Source organism: Lupinus angustifolius, chromosome LG09 (genome assembly GCF_001865875.1).
Source record: "Lupinus angustifolius cultivar Tanjil chromosome LG09, LupAngTanjil_v1.0, whole genome shotgun sequence".
Lineage (NCBI taxonomy): Eukaryota > Viridiplantae > Streptophyta > Magnoliopsida > Fabales > Fabaceae > Lupinus > Lupinus angustifolius.
The window spans coordinates 10,538,933-10,547,495 of NC_032017.1; positions in this window are offsets into that span (position 1 = coordinate 10,538,933).

Consider the following 8,563-nt stretch of genomic DNA (forward strand, 5'->3'; position numbering starts at 1 on the left):
TTTCTGTGATGTTGGTGTCTTCATCAAAACCGTGTCAAGGTCAGGAGCAAGATCTTCTTCACAATCTCTGCCTTTTTTATGATGACAAACCAATATCTTCTTGACAGTGTAGTTTTCTTAGAGTACCATACTTTAGGATATTTTGACATGACTTGAGTATGCTCCCCCTATTTTGTATGCTCCCTCTTTCATTTGGAGTTATGTGTCTGAAACAATTTTAAACAGAAAATACAATCTCCCAACTTTTCTCCCCATTTTGACTTCACCAAAAAGAAGAAAATCCAAGAGTCCAGCACACACGATTTGTATATAGCAAACAAAAATGTAACATAGCATATCATAAAACTAAAAACATGTTCATACATTGTTAAAACAACCAGAAAACATATAAAAATGTCAACAATCACGCAACATTACAAAGAGAATCCTAGACATCAATCATTCTAAGACTCAGGCTCAATATTATTGTCATCAAGATCCATGTTGTTGATCTTATAGGATAGACGTTGAAGTTAAACTTGGGCTTGATGATTCTGAGCATCAAGAGCATCCATCTGATTAGAGATGTAGCCTCGAAGAGAGTATAATTCATTCATGATCATGTGATTGGTATGCATGGCAGCATATGAAGATGACTCGACATCAAATTCAGTAGATTGAGGTTCAAGAGGGTTAATAGAGACATTTGCAGTTGGATCAGTAGGTGCAGCATGTCTATCACTTTGATGCTTATAAATTCCATCAATTTGGTCTTGAAAGAAACTCATTTTGTGGATCACATCCACATCGATCTTACTATGGCGTGCATCGAGTGTGATTTTGGACTCACCAGCAGTGGATACACCAAAATGCTCAAGTATGTTGGTGATGATGATTGAATAAGGCAAGGGGCTGTGACCACATTTGTCTCATTAATGTCAAAGCCCAATTGATTTGAAGGTTATGCTTAAGAGCATACATCAATTATAGTTCCATTCTTTTAATTTGAGAATTTCAGAACTATGACATAGCTAAGAAAGTAGTGAAGCAAACAATATTCAAGATTGAGATGTCCTACAACAAGGATATCTCTACTCTTTATAGTTTCACCATAAAGCCTGTTGCTTACGCATTTTGATTTCCCATTTAGAGAATCTACACATAGAGTAGTAGAATTCTTTTCTACCATAATCATCACATTCACATACAAGACCAAAATATTTTATGCTACCTTGATAAGGTATATTACAGCATATTAAACTGAAAGTCTTTACATCTAAAATAATTTCTTTTCCTTTCACTTAGAATGTTAAACAATTTTTCCTCAAGTTCGAATTGCAGTAAAATACTCTAACAAGTTTGGGGTAGTAGGTATTTGATTCCTCACATCAATCAAAAAGATTTTGTTGCCTAAGTAGAGTAGGGAAATCAAAATCTTCAAACTCAAAGTTACTTATCTTGCCATACTTAGGAGCAAAGATTGGTCGTCCAAGAAAGTGCTCTGAGAAGTCTTTGGGTTGTTCATCATTAGCGAGAAATCGTGCCAAATCCAGAGGATTAGCCTCATAAGATGAAGTGTATTGCTTCTTTTGAGACATACTAGTACGTTGCTTCTTAGTTTTTTATTATGAAGCCATGGATTGAAGTTTAAAAAAATAGGTTTTGAGTATTTAAAAGATTTGGGGATTTTTTATTTTGTCCACTAAACACGAAATTTATGGAATATAAGTGTTTAAAATTGAAAATATGATATGAAATGACTCAAAAATCACTCAAATCGGATCAAATATGAAATTTTAGAGGCAAAATAGTGTAGACACGAAAGAGGGGTTTGAGGAAGAGGATGAAATGTGTGAAAAATAGAATAGAACACTTAAATACTGGTTTGAGTAATCGATTACTCAACATAAAAAAAATCTCATAATTCAAACAGCTAGTTTAGGTAATCGATTACACAGATGGGTAATCAACTACTAAAGGTTTATGCTATATTCACTAATTGGTTACTCGCCAGAATAATCTGTTACTGACCTCATAATTTCGAATATTCAGGCATATTGATGCCTGGTAATCGACTATTGACTCTATGTAATTGATAACATACCCCAAAAATTGAAAATTTGAAACAAAATTAAGCAATTTTAAGTACAAGTAAGCATAAGATAAACACAATGTAGCAAACATATAATCATGTATAAACATTTAAGACAAGTAAGCTTCATCAAGTATACCTAATTCTTGTCTAATTTTATAGAAAGGTTCTTTTGCCAAAGGTTTAGTAAATATATATGCTAGTTGTTCATGAGTATCAACAAATTCTAAAGTCACATCTTTCTTTTGGACATGGTCTCTAAGGAAATGATGTCTTATATCTATGTGTTTAGTTCTAGAACGAGTTACTGGATTCTTTGTGAGATTTATAGCACTAGTATTGTCACATTTTAGGGGAATGTAGCCTAAGTCTAATCCATAATCTCGTAATTTTTGTTTATGCCACAACACTTGGGCACAACAACTATCTGCCGCTATGTATTCTACTTCAGCAGTACTTAGGACAACACATGCTTGTTTCTCGCATGACCATGAGACTTGTGCATTTCCTAATATATGACAAGTACCACTAGTGCTTTTTCTCTCAGTTTTCCATCCAGCAAAATCTAAATCTGAATATTTTACCAAATCACATATACTTCCTTTTGGATACCATAATCCAACATTAGTTATGCCTTTTAGATATTTCATGATTCTTTTGACAACAACTACATGTGATTCTTTTTGTTTTGATTGATAATGTCCACACAAACAGGCACTAAACATTATATCAGGTCTACTCGCAGTTAGATAAAGTAGAGAACCAATCTCATATCGATACTTTGATATGTTATGCATTTTCCAGCTTCATTTGTATCAATGTATGTATCAGAACCCATAGGAGTGGCAATTGGCTTGCAGTCATCCATTTCAAATCTTTTGAGGAAGTCTCTACAGTATTTGGATAGACTTATAAAAATATCATCATCGAGTTGTTTGATTTGTAATTCAAGGAAGTAATATGACTTATCCATCATGGACATTTCAAACTCCCCTTGCATCATTTTTCCAAAATCACTACACAAAATCTCATTAGTAGAACAAAAAATAATATCATCTACACATATTTTAAGAAGAAGAGTATGATGATTTATTTTCTTAATAAAAAGTGTAGTGTCGACCTAGCCTTTGGTAAAACCTTTTTCAAGAACAGAAGTTTTTTGGAAGATCATATCATGCACGCGAAGCTTGCTTTAAGCCATAGAGAGAGCTTTCTTTAGTTTATAAACATGTTTTATAGTTTTCAAAACCTGGAGGTTGTTCGACATACACTTCTTCTTTTATATAACTATTAATAAATGCCCTCTCTACGTCCATTCGATATAACTGAAAATTTAGAGAGCAAGCATATGCAAGTAATAACCAAATAGCTTCAAGTCTAGCAATAGGAGCGAAGGTTTCATCAAAAAAATTTCCTTCTTCTTCATTGTATCCTTGTGCTACCAGTCTAACTTTATTTCTGATAATAATTCCATTTTCATCTGATTTATTACAAAATACCCAACGAGTTCCTATAACATGCCTATTTTTCGGTCTAGGAAGAAGTTCCCAAACTTCATTTCTCTCAAACTATTTTAACTCTTCCTGCATTGCAAGAATCCAGTGTTCATCCTCGATTGCATCATCAATCTTGGAAGGTTCTATTTGAGAAACGAAGGCCATGTTTAAACATACATCATTTAGCTTTAAACAGATAGTGACACCCATACTTATGTCGCCAATGATGTTGCCAATAGGATGATCTCGATTAGTTCTCCATTCTTTTGGTAAATCAGAATGAATATGATCTTCTTGAGAAGATAGAGTATCGTCCATTTTCAAATGCTCAGTATTGATTGTAGTATTGGTAAAAGAATCTTTTTTTAAAGGGGAACTTGGCAAGTCCTCTTCATCAAGAGTTAACCCATCCTTTATTATAGGATTGGTTTCATCAAAAGAAACGTGAACATATTCTTCTATGGCTAGAGTTCTTTTATTGAAAATTCTATAAGCTTTACTCGTAAGAGAGTAGCCTAGGAAAAGTCTTTCATCGACTTTTGCATCAAACTTGCCTAAGTTGTCTTTACCATTATTTAAAAAAATTACAACCAAATATATGCAAATGAGAAATGTTTGGTTTTCTACCTTTAAAGAGTTCATAGGGGGTTTTCTTGAGAATTGATCTTATAAGAACTTTGTTTGAAACATAACATGTTGTACTAACTACATCATCCCAAAGGTATTTTGGGAGATTAGTTTTATTCAACATTGTATGAGCATGTTCTTCTAAGGACTGATATTTTCTCTCTACAACACCATTTTGTTGTGGTGTTCTAGGAGCAGAAAAATTGGGATTGATACCAAGATCATCACAAAATTCTTCAAAAGAAGCGTTTTGAAATTCTCCCCCATGATCACTTCTTATAGCAGCGATTTTTAGTAATTTTTCATTTTGAACTCTTTTAGCATATTTGCTAAAGGCATTAAATGCCTCATTCTTATGAACTAGGAATAGAGTCCAAGTATATCTTGAATAGTCGTCTACTATAACAAGAGCATAGTAGTTACCACCATAAATTTTGGTTCTCGAGGGGCCAAATAAGTCCATGTGTAGTAACTGCAATGGTCTATCGGAAGAAACCATATGCTTAGGTTTGAAAGAAGTTTTTGTTTGTTTACCCATTTGACAAGCACTACATAGTTTGTCTTTAACTAATTTTGGGTAAACCAACAACTAAATTTTTCTTAATCAGTTTATTCAAATGATTCATATGAATATGAGCAATTCTCCTATGCCAAAGCCATATATCACGATTATTATTAGCAACTAAATATTTTATTGGTAAAGAAGAATCTATGTCAATCATATATATATATTATTTATCATTTTACCAATTAGTTTAGATTTTTTAGAATCCTTACTTTCAATGATGCACTTATCAGGGTAGAATGCCACATGAAATCCTTTGTCACATAGTTGACTTATGGCCAATAAGTCGCGCTTGAGTCCTTCAACATACAATACTCCTTCTATAGTTGTTGGAGGTGGCTTATCTATTCTACCAACTCCAAGTATTTTTCCTTTGTTGTTGTCACCATATGTAACATAGCCTTTGTCCCTTGGAGTAAGGACATAGAACTTATTATTGTCGCCCGTCATGTGATTTGAGCAGCCGTTGTCCAAGTACCATAGATTGCAGATGGCTCTCAAATTATCCTGCAAAACAAGTTAAGTAGTATTAGGTATCCAATTTTCCTTGGGTCCTACATGGTTAGCACCTTTCTCAATCCATCTATAGTGACCTAAGGGCACACCATATTTTTTAATCATGCAAGTATTGGTGTATGCCCATAGTTCCTACAATAAGTATATATGGGATGATACTTATGTATCCTAGTTTTGTTGTTACTACAATTAAATGCATGGATACTTTGTTTTTGAAAGTTCATTTTCGTTGAGACATTTTGTTTCTTAGAAACTTGGTTGTTAGAATAGTCAAGACCTCTTTGGTCTGTAGAATGTCTCTAATCTTTAATCATTTTGTCTAGATTTTTGCTACTCTTGTTTAATTTATTAAGTTCAAGACTTAATGTTGAAACTTTCTTTTCAAGAGTAATGCAATTTTGACATGAACAAGATGATAGTTTATTTCTGAATACTTCTAACACAGTTTTTTGTTTCAAAAACAATTTAGTGAGTTTGACATATTCATCATGTAAGTCATTAAATGCAAGTTGTAACTCATAAGAAGAAAATAGTTTAGTTTCATTTACCTATTCACCATCAGAGTGATGAGAGGCCATTAGTAAGAGATGAGCTTCATCTTCATTTTCTAGTTCATAGGTAGAACTGGTTCATTGTCTTCCCAAGATATGTAGGCTCTTCATCTTCATGTGACCAGGCTTACCACATTCAAAACATGTGACCAGTTTGCATGGGTGTGCCTTAAATGAAACACAACTTCTCTTCACTGAGTGCACAACATATAAAGAAAGGTTTATATTGATCATCCTGCCCAAATTTCCTAGAAAGGAAAAATTTAAGGGGATGTGCATTTTATTAGAAAGAAACATCTACATATTTTTTTTTCTCTTATTCATTTCCTACACATACAAATAAAAGAGTTTTATGAGTAAGAAGTTCTTGTTTTAGAATGTTTTATTTTGAAGAACAACTTTAAAGATTCAAGAGCTAAAACTTGATATAAATTTTATATGCAATTTTGATTATATATTTTAGACATAAATAAATCGATGTTTATTAGTTGTGTATGTTTTAAGAACATTATAAGACAGCTTTCAAAGTGTGGTTTCTAAGAAACAAATGTGGTACTGAACGACTGACTATTGCTAGACACTTTCATGGTATTGACCTTGAAGTGAAAGAATCACCATCGTTAAGTGAAGAGATCCTAAGTCTGTGAGGAACAAACTTGACCTCCCACTATGTCAATCCCCACCCACACTGATATGTTAAGGTGATAAGTGTATCACGTCCCTTAACCGTTCCATTTGAGATTCATTGGATGACACCATATCTTCTCTCACCACACAACCATCCTTTATGTTTTCGATCTGGTATTCAATAACATGTTTACTCTTTTATTATCATTATGTAAGTCTTTATGACATCTCGCAATGTTTCCCCTAAGACTCAAACTCAAGAGTTTAGCTTTTCTTGAGTACCGAAGAGTCCAATACTTAAATATGAGGTAAAAGATAACATTTTAATTTACTTTTTATTGAAAATAACTTACAATTGAAGTCGTTGAAGATTTGTTTTGTCATGTATCACAATCTCTATCTATTACTTGACTCTTGAGTATCAGAGAGTACAACATTGGATCTACATTCTCACACATGATATTGAAAAAAATTTAAGGGTTTAGATTTTTTATTATTTTTTAATTAAATAAAGAATAAGGATTCACTTATTAACTAATTCAAAATATTAGATTTCTCTAGAATTGATGGCTATGATGTTGAGTAAGATTAAAAAACTTACTCTTGGAGTAAGTGGATCCCCTCCCTTAAATAAATTAAAAAAGGTTATAAATTTATGTATTCTCTCACATTCCAATACTGGACCCTCAATTATTTATCCATTCTCTCACATTCCAATACGAGGATTCTATCCAATACATGATGAAGATTGCGAAACATAACAAAAAAATCATCCACCACCATGATTTTAAGTTATTTTCAATAAAAAAGTAAAAATTAAAAAAATTAGGGTGTATTTGCTTTACCTATTTTCTATATTCATTTTCAATGATATCAGAAAATGATAGTGAAAATATATTTGCATTGTTGTTTTCATTTCGTATTCCAGGAAACGTGAGCTCTATTTCCAGAAATTATGAAAATGAAAAACATATGATTTCTAACATTTTCAATAATTAGACAATAATATTTTCTGAAAACTTTAACACTTTTGTTATTTCATTCGTTTAATATTTTTGATGTTTTAACTATTTCACGTTATTCCAAGAATTTTGATATTTGAACTATTTCACGTTATTCCAAGAATTTTAATGTCTTAGAAACTAAATACATATTTATACTTTATATTTCGTTTATACTCATATTTATTTCTCCTCTTTTTCCACATCTATTTTTTCATTTCTTCTTAATTCTTTAAATTTGATTATTTTAATAAAATGATATCAAATTTTTATATCTTTTAATAATTTCTTAAATTATATGTATAACCTTAAACATCAAAAGATATGAAATGAAGAAAATATATTTTATAAAAAATGTATGCAATGACAATGTATGAGTTTTATATAATGTCAATGTATGAGTTTTTGAAAATGAGGACAAAATTGTCATTTACTAAATTCAAACTCTCCCTTCTCACTTTGTCTCCTAATGGGAGGAGAAGAAAATTATGGTGGGACCCACCATAATTTCCTCTCTCTTCCCTCCTTTTCTCTATAACCAAACAAGAGAGAAATGAAAACTCTTTTCTTATTCTCTCATCTCATCTTCTTTTCACTCAAAATTACCCCATCCAAAGGAAGGCTAAGAAAGAATTTGTGAAGGAATTCACTCCTAAGTGTCTATAATGAATGTTGATAGCAAAGAGAAGGAAGAAAGGGAAAAAGAGGAAAAACAGCACGTGGACCAGGTTGAATTAGTTACACAGTTGTGAAGGGGGGTCCGCAAAAATGGAAAATACATGTATGAGGGGTTATTAGGTGGGAGTCTAATATAATAGCTAAGCATGAGAATCAATGCATTTTATGGATGTACTAAATTAGAACTTTCTCTCTCTTGTGGTTCATTCTCTGCTGCCATCATTTACCTATCATTTTGTCTGCTACCATATGTAACAAAATTCTGCAACTCTATGAAAATTGAGAATTCCCTTTAATGATCAATACAAAAATAAATCATTCTTCCTGCATTTCCTATTAAAGTTTACTGTTTTGTTTCATTAGTAAACATTGCATTGGTGCTTTCATCTTTTTATGGCGAAGAACACACGCTTAAAGGAACTCATAGCAGA